Genomic DNA, 16,963 nt, shown 5'->3' on the forward strand with positions numbered 1-16,963 from the left:
TTCGTTCTAACGGGTCTCAAAAATTTATTTCGGGTCGGGAAGGGTTTCAACATCCGTCGGGTTTTAGGCTCTCGGGTTTAAAAAAAAACCTCGGCCCGCTCACCTCTATTTTCCAGTGGACTTTTTTATATGTGCCTAGAAAGGTATTCGACCGTAGAAGCCAAAGCCACTTTCAAAAAAATTCGTCGAAGCTTATGTGGCTGGTTTGAGATGATCAAAAACCGAAAACCGAAAATTTCCTACAAAAATTTCTCCATTTACACAAGCCGTAACAGTGTCGTGAGGGGTGTTAATAGAAAGGTAATCAGATGTACTATTGAGCCGAATAGCACTTATTGGGCTTAAAATTTGTCCACACTGAAATATGTGCAGTTGAAGTTTTCAACTGAAAAAAACACTGAGAACTTACACTGCTCTTACAGAAGTTTCTCTAGGTACACGAAACGTACATGGTACTTTCGGGTCTTATGGGGTTTGGATGCGATGAAATATGGGCACTTAAACATTTCAACTTCTATTTCATCGCAGGTGCATCCAAACCACAGAAGACCTTATTTGGCCCATAAAGGACATATAACATTACCTTTCAAATGATACCCTACACGACCATGTACGTTCTGTATCGAGAAATTTCTGTTAGAACAGTGTAAGTTTTTAGTCTTTTTTCGGTTGAAAACTTCAACTGCACATATTTCAGTGTCGATGAATTTTGAAACCTACAAGTCCCCTACATGTGATTACCTTTCTGATGACACCCCACACAACCCTGTACAGCTCGTGTAACTGGAGAAATTTTTCTAAGAAAAGTGCGAGGTTTTATTTTTTGATGACCACTCGCTAGCAACACAAGCTTCGAACAATTTTTTTGAAAGTGGTTTGATAGATGTTCTCACGCTAAATCCACTTATATTTATGTTTCAGGTCTCAATGTTTTGATGTCCGTTAGCGACCAGGTTCAAATTAACGAATCAGCCATTCACATGTTGATGGATCGTGATTTTGCCCGTTATCCTGGTTGCTTACTCCAATATAAAGTGGATGGCAAAACAATCATTCATTGCTACGACGGACCACATATAATTAAGGTCGTTCGGAACAACTTGTTGACTAAAAACGTCAAGCACCACATCAAGGAAAGATGGACCGTCTTAAGTTCGAAACGTTTCAGCAACGAACAAATCGCGTCTTGGGATGATGTGCAAAAACTTTTCGATTCCGATAAAAAAGGACGTCCCCGTTTGCTGCTAAATATAACCGACGAACACATGAAGCCATCAAAGTTAAAAATGAAAGTATCTGTTGCAACACAGGTACTAAGTCAGACATATGGTATGGCCTTGCTGGACTGCGCTGATAAACAAAAAATACCAGAAAAGTTTATTGCGACAGGTCAGCTGTTATTGTTTTTCAATGACTTCTTCGACAGCATTAATGGAGGTGGTCCAGCACAAACAGATAGTCTGAAAGGTTCCATCAACAAAGATTCAATTCACTTTGCATTCTGGGAGTGGGCATTGACCATGCTCTCAAGAATGAATTTCATTGACAAAACAACAGGCATAGCCAATTCGCGTTCTACAGTGCTGAACAAAATAAAATCAACAATCAAAGGGTACCAAGAAGTCGTGAAAATGTGCTTGAACATGAACATTGAATCCGTTTCTTTGAGGTATTTCCTGAGTCTTTATGTTCATGTTTGTGCTGTCTCTTCAAATTTTAATTTTAATTTCTCGGGTATTCGTCCCTTTGCATAAAAGATTGTTTACCTGTTTTGTACAATTGATTTGAGGGATTTCATTCGGGCTACAACTCGAAAAATTACCTAAAATCAATAGTCCAAAACGTAAGTAACTATTTCAATTAATTTGTTCATCCAGTAATTCATCACAATGCAGTTTTTCCATTACTGACCTTTTCAGGCTTATTTTCGGAATATCTATTTAATGAATTTTCTAAAATTTTATTTTCGACACTTAAAAGAAATCGATTTTCCAAAAATTTGCTCTGAGCAGGAAATCAAAATTTTCCATTTACAATGATCTATGTTTAGTTGTAGCTGTGTTTGTTCCTTAGTTCCTGTTGGTATGTGTCGTCTGTTTTTATGAATCTTTATTCATCAACCAATGATCCACTTTGACTTTATTTGTATCTCTTAGAAACACGGATTCCGATGGATTGGAGAATTTTTTCGGCTGCGTCAAGTCGGTAAATCAAATTGCGTGCACGATGACACCGAGACAATTTAGATCGGGATACACAACTATGATTTTGAACAATCTGATGAGCTCAAAATCTAAATCCACCAACTGTGAGCAAGACAATTCTTTTGCTCTTCTGACCGACGTCCATGAATTGATCGTTCAGCACATGACAACCGCCAATGCAGAAACAAATCATACAGAAACTGCATTTGAGGACATTATTATGTTTGATCCGCAGTTTACGAATACCGAACTTAGCTTTCTTGAATTGGAATCCCTGTCTCGAAATTCTGGCCTGATCTGTTCGAAAATTGCGAATCGTAGTTTTTGTGACAGTTGCAAGCGAACTTTACTTGGTTCAGGAGGATCGGAACTTTTCGACAATGATCTGGAAAATCCCTCACCCGTTTTCATCAAACTTTTTCAAAAAGTGTTTGGAATTACCGTACAAATCGTTCCGTCGTTAGCGGAAGAAAAAATGCTGAAAAAAATATTGCTCGTGGAAGTTAAAAAGAAATTGCAAGAAGAAGAGGAAAGTAACAACGATGATTTTAAGCTTATTGGTTGCGTCGAACACAACACAGAAATCATAGACAGACTACTTGAATGTACGATAGTATATGCAATTGCAGTTTTTTGCAAAAATGTAAATGATTTGATATATGGAAGATTGACAGAACTTCCATCTCAACCTAATGCCATTGAAGAATTGGCGCACGAATTTTGGTTAAAAAAGAAGCGAATTGGAAAACACTCAGATGTTTTCAAAACATAATTTTAACAATGATTTGACTTTTATTGTCACGACTTTTAATCCAAATAATTTTCTTTCTTAAATTTTAGTTTAAATTCCTGTTAAAATCTTTAAAAAAAATTAAGCTTCATGGGGGATGTAATCAAAAGGAAAAATATTAAATTCAATAAATGTAAATAATTATGGGAATAAGGCATGTGTCATTAATTGTACCTCCTGATCTTCCACTTTGATATAACATATGATGTAGTTGAGGAAGAAGTGTTCAATTATTATTTTTTGAACTTCCTAGAGTACAATGCTACGTTGCTACTATCTTGCAAGAACTGTAGTTATATCCGAAATGGAAATGAATTGACCCCATTCTAAAATTAATTTTCGACACTTGATACATCAACTAAGGGAACCCATCAACTCTTGGAAGATAGTCTATTTGTTTTCCCACAGGTTTCTCTTTGTCAGAACAGTACAATTTCTGTATAATTAGTAAAATCTGAGCACGATTTTGAAATTGCATAAGACTACAATGATTTTTTGCCCTGGAGTCATATAAAATTGAACCAATCTTGTTATGATACCATGGTCTTGGGCAGTGTACGATTGTGACATATACCTCAATCAGCGGCCTTCTTAGCAGTACTCTTAAAAGTACATCGAACTTCGGCCTTACCTATACAACGTCAATAAATGAACTAGCTAACTAACTAAATTAGGTATACTACTTTGAGGGAATTATGCACGCACATGACGCACATTCGTTAATGCATCAGGCATAGTTTGAAGGCATAGAACTTCGTACGATTTCAATTGTGGGAACAAAGTTTTATACAACACAAAGCATGAAAAATACAACACATTTAATTTGTAAACCAAACAACGCAGTAGATTGTTGCTTATTAACAACAAGTTGTGGACCCCTCTCAGATTGTTAAGAACATTTTAAAGTATCTCGTAGTTAAATAGTTACCACTACAGTAGTTAAAGCACAATTGATATGTGTATTGTTGAGGTAATTATTGTCGATTACGATCAACTTCTGTGAAAATATTTCACTGGTCTAACCAAAAGGATCAGCTGTAAGATCAAACTTTTTCCCCGCGCTTCCAATTCAGCAAAGTATGACACAACTGGTCCCTTTAAAATCTGCCAATTCCACAGGCAAAGTATACAAAGTTTTCATTTTATTCCTTCATTTTATTTCTCTTTGGAATCACCGTATAAATCCTTCCGGCTTAAAGTATTTGGAATTACCGTACAAATTGTTCCATCATAAAGCAAGAATCTTGCGTAAAAAATAGCGTTGCTTGTTGAACATTACTTTATAAAGAACATAATCTGGAATATCATATGATACACTAGATGTGAATCAGTCAATCAACAAATAGAAAAAACACGGCTTGCAATCTAAAATCTAGCGTACGTTTCGGACAGGTATCGTTTGGTTTTGTTGTAGGTAGGATCTGTAGAACCGTATACAATATAGTTTATCTTTCAGAATTAATTTCTACCACCGATAAAACTGATTCTCAGGCTACAATTTTGTCGAGATATGTAAATCATATTGAAATAGTTTATCTTCACATTCAAACATCAAATTTATTCTGAGAAATATGAATATCTCCCTTCTAGGTAAAAGCATACTATGTTGAACTATATTTTCCACAATAAACTGAAAGTTCCATTCACAAAAACATTAAAACATTTGAGATTTCCAAAAAAAAACTCTTTGCACAAATTTTATAAAAAAAAAATATACTAAAATGTCATGTTCTCATCATACGTTTGTTGCTGCTAACTTCACTCTGAGTTAACTTGATTTTTGGTTACCAATTGTGACAGAGCGCTGACATACCCGTGCACTTGCCGCAAGTAGATGTGTCAAATGAAGCAGAAAAAGGAGAAGTTTGACATTTCTGCTTTCAATTTCTAACAAAATGGACAACAAATTCCGCTCGGTTCATCCCATCATAAGATCAAACGATTTGAGAATCGCTTTGAAGGTAAATATTAATTGTACTTCAATTGTTTCAACATGCATTTTAATATATAAGTCCCCTTTATTACTTTTTACACAATCTAATGATGAAAACAAACGAGACATTGGAAACATGTTTTGGTCCTAGTTTTCATTGACAAATGCAGCAATCGTAATTTTCGATAGAGAAATTTCTAATTTTATTTGACAGTTGCGACAATTTCTTCATGAAAACAAGGACCAAAACATGTTTTGAATGCCTCGTTTGTTTTCAGCATAAGCAACTGCAGCTGATGAAACCGCTGAAAGGAAAGTTCACGGTCACCAAAATGGCGAACACGAAAGACCTTCGAATCACCGTGACTGCTGAAACAATAAATGGCCCCGCAGAATGAAATTTCATTTTAGTGTCTTGGATTTGAAAAATAAAAAAAACTACTCCAACTAACCACTGTCATGTTTTGTCGTTTTGACGTTTATTCGAGATATAGGCAAAAAACAAAAACAACACGCGAAAGGACCTAGATCAGGATCCAGTGAATTGAATTTCATGAACTTTTTGCCTGATTGGTATTTACAACTACCTATCCAATAATGCAACAATGGTCGAAATCCGTTCAATTTTGTTCGCTCTGCTTGGTGCCCTGTATTTCGTTTTCCTAATTTTTTGTTTAGACCCGTACGAAGTACTGGGGTCTTATAGGTTTAAGCATACGTTTGTAACACGTCGAACACTCCCTGAATAAGGAGAAACCTATTGTGGTTGTCCAAGATGCCAAATCCGCGAAAAAAAGTGTCCGTCCGTCTGTCTGTCTGTGGGTTCTCTAACTTGAGTAAAACGCATCCGATTTGAAAATTCTTTTTTTCCCCGTTTGGTAATGTCAAAAGACAGGCTAAGTTCGAAGATGAGTGATTTTGAATCGACCCCTCCCGAGCTGGGGCCTAGTAAATGTTTTACGGTTTTTTCGACGATATATCCGGACATTTAAACGCTACACTTGTAAGTGATACGTTAAATAATAGTTATCAAGACATCGTGTGCGATAAAATACCAGCATACGATTCGTGTTTCATACAACGTTGCAATTCAGTGAGCGAATTCCACGCGCACACCAATTGAACACCAAAACCAAAATTTTCACTAAAAAATCTGAAACTAAAACGTCATTTACTAGAAGACCTGTTACAACAGTGGTAACAACAGTTGTTACGACAGTGGTTACAACAGTAATTACGACAGTTGTTACTACATTTGCCATTCACGTGATGTATTATTGCGGTTCTGATTGGTGTATTACCGTGGATTTACATAGCAACGTAAAAGTGACAGATGCAATGTTTTTTAAATACTGCAACCCGAAATTTCATTCATAAAATTATAATTATGAATGAAATTTCGAGTTGCCGTATGAGAAAATTTTTGCATCTGTCACTTTTACGTTGCTATGTAAATCCACAGTAAGAGTATCAATCTGTTGAAAGAGAAGCAAAAAAGGATCGAACATCAGTAATTTAAAAATATATTTAAAAAAAGCATCCGTCTCAAAATTTACTTAAAAAAAGGAAATGGTAATATTCGTCATCGGATTGATGCAAAAAGCGGATCCGACCACAACTATGAATGACATATTTCAATCGGTTAGAGTGGAATTCCAACAATCGATTTCTAATGATGATAAACTAATGATCCGTAAATTAGTGAATTCGGTGAGTCGAAAATGTGCATTATTAAGTTTATTAAGTGTTATTAAGCTGTTCCACGGCTTGAAAATGATATTAGTTTTATTATGGCTTTTGTATTTTTAAGCCAATCCGACTAAACTGCTTCTTGAAAAAATCTAATAAAAACAAACGGTTCATTACAGTATTTAAGAGAAAATCCACCAAAACAAAGTACTGTACAAACCGAAGGTCCCCTAGACGACGGGAAATGTATGGAGGTAAGCAGTTTTAAAATTTTTGTATATTCGATAAATTGCTAAATTTTTAGTACATATGAATGTGTGTGTGTGAGTAGTACATATAAATGATGCTGATTCGGGAGGGTACAACATAACTGTCCTGATAAATTTTGGTCAATTTTGACCTGTTTTGCGTGACAGGAGGAAATGGCGTATGGTAATTCAAACAAAGATCGTGGGAATATGCTTTATTTTCCATACGATCACAACAAAACTCAATTTTTCTTTTTTTCTTCCACTTCTGGTTCATCCCCGGGGTCTATTTCTGCAGTTGCCACATCATTTTCCTCATCAGTTTTCTCGTCTGTTTCAGCTTCGCTCCATCCATTATCCCATGCGTCCGAGTCAGAGTCGCTTAAATACTCTGCTGCTACTATCACCGAACCGCCTGCTCTCTAAATAGATAGAGTAAACATCTGTGTAGTGAAACCCTTTTAAAATAAATTAAATTTAAATTACCTGGTGGATTACGAAAAGGTCTCGGGGATACATTTTAGTTTTCTTTGTATTGATTTTTTTTAAAGTTTTAATATGCATAACAAATACTGATAACATGACTGCTACATATCGATTTTGTCTGACGAGAAATGGGTCTCGGAAAAAATGTCTGATCTTGCAACCGTGCGAACAGCGAACCCATATAAAAATCTAATCCTTTAGTTGGAATTTGTTGCTCATCAGCCATGTCGAAAACTGCGAATTTTGTGCTCATGTTGTCCTATGTAGACTTAAGAAACGGCTGGCCGCGTTGTCTTGGATGTTGATGAACTCAATAACTGAGCGCAGTGGAACCTCGGTAGCCGAGAATGAGTTCAATAGTCACATTGTTTCGAATTCGTGGCTAAATACGTTACGAAAATGGTAAAACTCTGAGCGAAGAAAGAACTACGACTTGACGTTCTTCTTCTTCTTCTTCACTTTAGTTTATAGGCGAAGTTTGTGGAATACACGATCCATGAACTTTTTATGCCCTAAATTGAATTAACCAGTAAACTCGCTAATAACATCTTATACGTTATATCGATATACGCATCAACATACTCGAGAGCACCGTATACCCATAGCGTCTTAATCGATACACGACACACTCCAAGAAAGCCCTTTCAAACTATTTGACATCTTCAACTATGACTCTATAAAAATTGATGGAACAATGGTAGCTCAATTGGCATCATATCGGCAATCCCCCTTCATTCCCTATAATGCACCCTAAGTCCACACATTCAAACTTGGTCCTCTAATTCCATCCAATTAAACTTAGTCTACAAGTGAAACATTTAAATAGCATTAAACAACAGACAACTGATTTGCCAAACACCAGTTTCCTTTACATTTATTTACTCCGGCAAATACATACCAAATAACAGATGAGAGGATCTTTTCATCAACGGTTTCCTGGCAATCACTTTTCGTTACTAGTTTTCATTTCTTTTGTACAGAAGAAACTTAATTAGTTCTAAGACGTGCGTCTGAAAATCGTTGCAAAATTGCTACTCGTTACAGGGGCGATTAGGATTAAATATGTTGCTTGCAAATTATAAGGTCATATATATCGAAAGCATCGTCTTAGTGCTTTTCATGTATTTCAGGTGTCATAAACTCGAATGATCCCATGACTTATTTGTTCAAAGATGCGATCTTTTAATGTTGCCAGTCCTTATAAGACAGATCTCCTATTTTTAACTACACGCTCGAAATTTTGAAAACCAACACATTTTCTGTTTTTTCCAAAGATGAAAAAATCGACTTTCTTGGACCTCACGAAACAAAATTTTCGTTTCATTAACTTATGTGGGGTTGGCATACCACTAATGTATGAATGTCTATCGCAGCATTCGGACAAGGACAAGCATTCGGAGAAGGACAAGCAGCATTCGGACAAGGACAAGCAGCATTCGGACAAGGACAAGCATTCGGACATGGACAAGCATTCGGACATGGACAAGCATTCGGACATGGACAAGCATTCGGACATGGAAAAGCATTCGGACATGGACAAGCATTCGGACAGGGAACAGCATTCTGACAAGGGGAAAGATAATCCTGAGAAACCAATGGTAAGCACCGTGATAGATTCATGCTTTGTTTAGCGAAATGTCTGATGCTCGTCGAATAAAAATGTGTTAACATTAGCATTAGCGTCCCATTACAGCAGTGAAATTGAACTTTTATACACTCTACTGAGACTGGGACAGAAAGCCTCCGTTCGATTTCTGGGCATTTTTATTTTTTTGTAATATCTCGACTTTCCTGAGCTAAGAAATTCAGCTTTCAACATTACAGAATTCATGAAATTTAATAGAAATGATTGAGTCGCAAGTTTCTATTGTGAGAAACTTTAACGATTGCTTCCATCTTAAACATATCGATGAAAAAATGACAATAGGTTCTAAGTCATAATTTCTAAACAGACATCATCAATAAGACCTATCTCAAAAATCGCATCAACAGGACCTATCTCAAAACCCAAGTGAACTGCAATACCATCTGTAATTTTGTCATGAAGTCTATTTTATCTTAAAACAACGAGATGTCATCATGCGACAATGAATCAAAAATAATATGGTAAATCGACGGAAAAATTTTAAGATTTATTTATCATACTTCAAAGAGGATATTACCTACACTTTTTGCATTGATTAACTTTGAGATTTTCGACAACAGTTTGTTGTTCTTTGCCGTTTTGGCTTTTGTCGCACACTATATTACACAGACCACACAATAGTCGTAGGAAACAGGTTTCTCCGTTATCCGAAATTCCAAAACATGAGATTTACCGAGCATTATGAGTGCAATAATTTGCAATTTCGGCGGAACCATTTTACGTTCAACTTTCAAGAAGAAACGATCAAGGTAAAAAGGCTTCTTCGTAAGTTTTATATTTTATTTCAAAATATTGCAACACAGTTGAAGTGAACAATTTATTTTCCAGTCATTTTGGCTTTGTTTTTTTGTTCTCGGTTTTCACAATTTTTGGTTTCGGCGTTTTTTTAACGAGATGAATTTTCTGCATTACTTTTTGCAGCTTCTCACTGTCGGTAGCATATGTTTTTGGCTCCTCTAAGTGAGGAAGAGAGTCATAAAAATTATGGCTCTTTGGATCGAGTACTGGTTTCAGTTCTTGCAAATGTGTCCATTTCGCAAACTTGATCGGCAGGCGTCCTTTGTGCAATTGGTTTGGCTTGAGAATGGATCTGTCCGAGATCTTTTGTGGCAATTCTTGGAATATATCATCAAAGTTCAATTTATATAACACCTTGCCGTCAGCAGTATACTGAAGGCAACGAATATCATTGACCTTTGGGTCTCCGGGTTTTTTTCCTTTTATAAGTGATAGAGCAAAAATTAAAGAAAATTTTTAAATTCAGAATAAGAATGTGTGTTACCTGGGCGAATCGAATTCAATGTGAGATATTGCTTGTCGTCATAGTTGTAGAAAAATTTGTGCGTTAAGTGTTCTACTTCAAATGGAAATGGTTTGTCTCTGGCCTCTTTCACGGCTTTCTCAAAATCACAAGGCAGATTGATGATCAAGTCTCTGGTTTTTCTCTCAATACACGCGTGTGAAGAGTCGCATTCCATGTGAGTATGTCCCACCTCAAGGAATTTTTGCGTGATACTTCTGCAATGTTTTATAGCCAGTAGCCGTAGTGCATTTGACAAAACTACATTTCGATTTTGGTAGCCACACCCGTCCGAGTATATTGTGATCGGAAGTGGACTCGATTTAATTAATTTTTCAAGATGTTGGATGATTATCGAAGTAAAACTGGATGACTGTAGATCACCCTCTGTTTCGTCCCAAATGTAATTTGTTGAGTCGTGCGATAAAATGTTGTAGAAGGTAAAATTGTGTAGTTGCAGTTTTGATCTGTAATACAGAGCACTCGCTTTCAACTTAGGACATAAAACAACAGCTTCGGTATCCATGCACAACAACATGATCAATCCTGATTTTGCAGCCTTCACATCCAATGATTTTTCTTCTGCAGCTCGATGAACATTTTTCCGGTGTAAATCGTATTCGCCGAGATTCAAGTTTCCCACCTTATGTGCTGAACATGTGTCACACTGATCTTTGCGTGGTTTGAACAACGAAAAATTCAAATTCTTCAATGTTCCGCTGAAGACTGGAAACGATAACTCGAGCGTATTTTCATCTTTACAGACTGCCACGTATTGCTTGTACAAGTCGATCAGAGTCCGATGCTCGGTTTCGAAATATTCTTTGTCCGTGTCTTTGCGGCAATAATGGGATTCCAGTTTTGGAAAGTCGATCAGAAACGACACCAATCTGATTTTTCGGTTGAGGAGAGCTTGATGCGAATCAGATTTTGCTCGTGCGGCATTTTTTCGACTCTGCACTGTTTTAGGATTCTCTCGTAGACCAAATTTCTTTCGATTCCTGAACCAATTTTTCACCATTTTTTGTTTCAAGCCGAAGGTGGACAAAAACATTGAACGACATACTTGCACATTTCTTCCTTTCAAATTTTTTTAAAAAAATTTGAAGCTGTTACCACGACGTGATTCTGTTGCAGTTCTATGTTGCTTCACATCATCTTCCTCTATCAGCTGGCAAACGTACATTTGTTTCTGTTGCCAGCTCATTTTCCAAAAGTCTTCGAAGAGAACGGCTCTTTGATGATCGGTGAACAAATTACAATGCCGCAGAGAGCTCTTCCGACAGAAGGAGGAGACACATGGTGGTCCTTGGTTTCGAGCTGGTCTGATCGTGTTTTGAACAACTTTCGATGAATTTCGCGTATATCCAAGATACGACGTCCCGTTTTCACGCTGGACCCGTGCTTGATCTTTCTTACTAGTGCTCTTAAGTTTCACTGCGCGAACAATGTCGTTCGGAATACCATCGACACCGCTGTCAACGTTATCTTGAGGAGAACATGGTTAAAATTATGTGAAATTCATTGAAGCTTGGAATAGCAAATAGTTTTTACCGTGTGAGACGGACACGTTATTGGATGTCAAAAAATCAGCCAGATCAATAGCCGGTTCTATTGGCATCTGATTTGAAATAGCACTATCTCCGAGGCCTGTAATAGAAATAACTATCCTGGAAACATCCGTATACGTTATTATGTTTGAATTTACATGCGAGCGTACCATTCTCGAATTCAGGGGATTTTCGAATTGATGCACTCTGGGAAAAAAATTCATCCAAATCCAACAACGGTTCACCGGCTCCAATAAAATCTTTGAGAAATATAACAGGTTTTGAAATCTTTGGGTCCGATTATCGGAAGTATTATTTACATTCGGTCGATTCAAATTGATGTCCGTAAAGTGTTGAATTCTCAGGAACGACAGAATCTAAACTAGTCACTTCAAACTCAAATAACACTTCGGCCTCATTGTCCGCATAGGTTTGCGAAGGCGACCAGAATTATCGCCCAGGGAATTATCGCCCAGACAGATTTTTTCAAAAATTAATTGGTATTATCACCCGGGGAATTATCACCCAGGAATTATCACCCAGCTCGATGGGAATTATCACCCGGGGAATTTTCGCCCAGGAATTATCACCCAGCTCGATGGGAATTATCACCCAGGGAATTATCACCCAGGAATTATCACCCAGACTAACTGGGAACTTTCACCCAGGGAATTATCGCCCAGGAATTATCACCCACCTATCTGGTAATTATTCCCCAGCTATTCAAAGCTGAGGAATTACAGCCCAGTAAATTTAGAATTATCACCCAGCTTTTTGAAATTGAGGAATTATCGCCCAGTAAATTTGGAATTATCACCCAGCTATTTAAAATTGAGGAATTATCGCCCAGAGAACTTGGAATTATCACCCAGCTAACTGAAATTGAGGAATTATCGCCCAGAAATTTGTGTTTAAAGTATTACTGAGTCAGCAGTAACTTTTCAATTATGTTAAAAGATTGATCACATTTTCGATATACACATCCTTTACTCCTATTACTCCTATTAATTTGCTCAGTGTGTAAACTTTATTGCGAATTTACGTTTGATCCAATCAATTGTGGACCGTCTTATGTTAATCTCATTGGACCTAATCGATCTTAAATGGATGCACTTTTAGTCAAACTAATTGTGCATCAACTTAGAGGCATCTACAAGTAGTCTAGCGAATTGTGCATCATCTCAAGTGGATGCACATTTAGTCTAGCTAATTGTGCATGTGCATCAACTTAGAGGCATCTACAATTAGTCTAGCAAATTGTACATCATCTCAAGTGGATGCACATTTAGTCTAGCTAATTGTGCATCAACTTAGAGGCATCTACAAATAGTCTAGCAAATTGTGCATCATCTCAAGTGGATGCACATTTAGTCTAGCTAATTGTGCATCAACTTAGAGGCATCTACAAGTAGTCTAGCGAATTGTGCATCATCTCAAGTGGATGCACATTTAGTCTAGCTAATTGTGCATCAACTTAGAGGCATCTACAATTAGTCTAGCGAATTGTGCATCATCTCAAGTGGATGCACATTTAGTCTAGCTAATTGTGCATCAACTTAGAGGCATCTACAATTAGTCTAGCAAATTGTACATCATCTCAAGTGGATGCACATTTAGTCTAGCTAATTGTGCATCAACTTAGAGGCATCTACAAGTAGTCTAGCGAATTGTGCATCATCTCAAGTGGATGCACATTTAGTCTAGCTAATTGTGCATCAACTTAGAGGCATCTACAAATAGTCTAGCAAATTGTGCATCATCTCAAGTGGATGTTCATTTAGTCTAGCTAATTGTGCATCATCTCAAGTGGATGCACATTTAGTCTAGCTAATTGTGCATCAACTTAGAGGCATCTACAAGTAGTCTAGCAAATTGTGCATCATCTTAAATGGATGCACATTTAGTCTAACTAATTGTGCATCAACTGAGAGGCATCTACAAGTAGTCTAGCGAATTGTGCATCATCTCAAGTGGATGCACATTTAGTCTAGCTAATTGTGCATCAACTTAGAGGCATCTCCAATTAGTCTAGCAAATTGTACATCATCTCAAGTGGATACACATTTAGTCTAGCTAATTGTGCATCAACTTAGAGGCATCTACAAATAGTCTAGCAAATTGTGCATCATCTTAAATGGATGCACATTTAGTCTAACTAATTGTGCATCAACTTAGAGGCATCCACAATTAGTCTAGCAAATTGTACATCATCTCAAGTGGATGCACATTTAGTTAGACTAAATGTGCAACCATTTAAGATGATGCACAATTTGCTAGACTACTTGTAGATGCCTCTAAGTTGATGCACAATTAGCTAGACTAAATGTGCATCCACTTGAGGTGATGCACAATTTGCTAGACTATTTGTAGATGCCTCTAAGTTGATGCACAATTAGCTAGACTAAATGTGCATCCATTTAAGATGATGCACAATTTGCTAGACTAATTGTAGATGCCTCTCAGTTGATGCACAATTAGCTAGACTAAATGTGCATCCACTTGAGGTGATGCACAATTTGCTAGACTATTTGTAGATGCCTCTAAGTTGATGCACAATTAGCTAGACTAAATGTGCATCCATTTAAGATGATGCACAATTTGCTAGACTAATTGTAGATGCCTCTCAGTTGATGCACAATTAGCTAGACTAAATGTGCATCCACTTGAGATGATGTACAATTTGCTAGACTAATTGTAGATGCCTCTAAGTTGATGCACAATTAGTTAGACTAATTGTAGATGCCTCTCAGTTGATGCACAATTAGTTAGACTAAATGTGCATCCATTTAAGATGATGCACAATTCGCTAGACTACTTGTAGATGCCTCTAAGTTGATGCACAATTAGCTAGACTAAATGTGCATCCATTTAAGATGATGCGCAATTTGCTAGACTATTTGTAGATGCATCTAAGTTGATGCACAATTAGCTAGACTAAATGTGCATCCACTTGAGATGATGCACAATTAGCTAGACTAAATGAACATCCACTTGAGATGATGCAAAATTTGCTAGACTACTTGTAGATGCCTCTAAGTTGATGCACAATTAGCTAGACTAAATGTGCATCCACTTGAGATGATGCACAATTTGCTAGACTACTTGTAGATGCCTCTAACTTGATGCACAATTAGCTAGACTAAATGTGCATCCACTTGAGATGATGCACAATTAGCTAGACTATTTGTAGATGCCTCTCAGTTGATGCACAATTAGCTAGACTAAATGTGCATCCACTTGAGATGATGCACAATTTGCTAGACTACTTGTAGATGCCTCTAAGTTGATGCACAATTAGCTAGACTAAATGTGCATCCACTTGAGATGATGCACAATTCGCTAGACTACTTGTAGATGCCTCTCAGTTGATGCACAATTAGTTAGACTAAATGTGCATCCATTTAAGATGATGCACAATTTGCTAGACTACTTGTAGATGCCTCTAAGTTGATGCACAATTAGCTAGACTAAATGTGCATCCACTTGAGATGATGCGCAATTTGCTAGACTATTTGTAGATGCCTCTAAGTTGATGCACAATTAGCTAGACTAAATGTGCATCCACTTGAGATGATGCACAATTAGCTAGACTAAATATGCATCCACTTGAGATGATGCACAATTTGCTAGACTACTTGTAGATGCCTCTAAGTTGATGCACAATTAGCTAGACTAAATGTGCATCCACTTGAGATGATGCACAATTCGCTAGACTACTTGTAGATGCCTCTCAGTTGATGCACAATTAGTTAGACTAAATGTGCATCCATTTAAGATGATGCACAATTTGCTAGACTACTTGTAGATGCCTCTAAGTTGATGCACAATTAGCTAGACTAAATGTGCATCCACTTGAGATGATGCGCAATTTGCTAGACTATTTGTAGATGCCTCTAAGTTGATGCACAATTAGCTAGACTAAATGTGCATCCACTTGAGATGATGCACAATTTGCTAGACTAAATATGCATCCACTTGAGATGATGCACAATTTGCTAGACTACTTGTAGATGCCTCTAAGTTGATGCACAATTAGCTAGACTAAATGTGCATCCACTTGAGATGATGCACAATTCGCTAGACTACTTGTAGATGCCTCTAAGTTGATGCACAATTAGCTAGACTAAATGTGCATCCACTTGAGATGATGCGCAATTTGCTAGACTATTTGTAGATGCCTCTAAGTTGATGCACAATTAGCTAGACTAAATGTGCATCCACTTGAGATGATGCACAATTAGCTAGACTAAATGAACATCCACTTGAGATGATGCAAAATTTGCTAGACTACTTGTAGATGCCTCTAAGTTGATGCACAATTAGCTAGACTAAATGTGCATCCACTTGAGATGATGCACAATTTGCTAGACTACTTGTAGATGCCTCTAACTTGATGCACAATTAGCTAGACTAAATGTGCATCCACTTGAGATGATGCACAATTAGCTAGACTATTTGTAGATGCCTCTCAGTTGATGCACAATTAGCTAGACTAAATGTGCATCCACTTGAGATGATGCACAATTTGCTAGACTACTTGTAGATGCCTCTAAGTTGATGCACAATTAGCTAGACTAAATGTGCATCCACTTGAGATGATGCACAATTCGCTAGACTACTTGTAGATGCCTCTCAGTTGATGCACAATTAGTTAGACTAAATGTGCATCCATTTAAGATGATGCACAATTTGCTAGACTACTTGTAGATGCCTCTAAGTTGATGCACAATTAGTTAGACTAAATGTGCATCCATTTAAGATGATGCACAATTTGCTGGACTAATTGTAGGTGCTTCTAAGTTGATGCACAATTAGTTAAACTAAATGTGCATCCATTTAAGATGATGCACAATTTGCTAGACTAATTGTAGGTGCTTCTAAGTTGATGCACAATTAGTTAAACTAAATGTGCATCCATTTAAGATGATGCACAATTTGCTAGACTAAATATGCATCCACTTGAGATGATGCACAATTTGCTAGACTACTTGTAGATGCCTCTAAGTTGATGCACAATTAGCTAGACTAAATGTGCATCCACTTGAGATGATGCACAATTTGCTAGACTATTTGTAGATGCCTCTCAGTTGATGCACAATTAGCTAGACTAAATGTGCA

The sequence above is a fragment of the Bradysia coprophila genome, unplaced genomic scaffold (assembly GCF_014529535.1).
Source record: "Bradysia coprophila strain Holo2 unplaced genomic scaffold, BU_Bcop_v1 contig_50, whole genome shotgun sequence".
NCBI lineage: Eukaryota > Metazoa > Arthropoda > Insecta > Diptera > Sciaridae > Bradysia > Bradysia coprophila.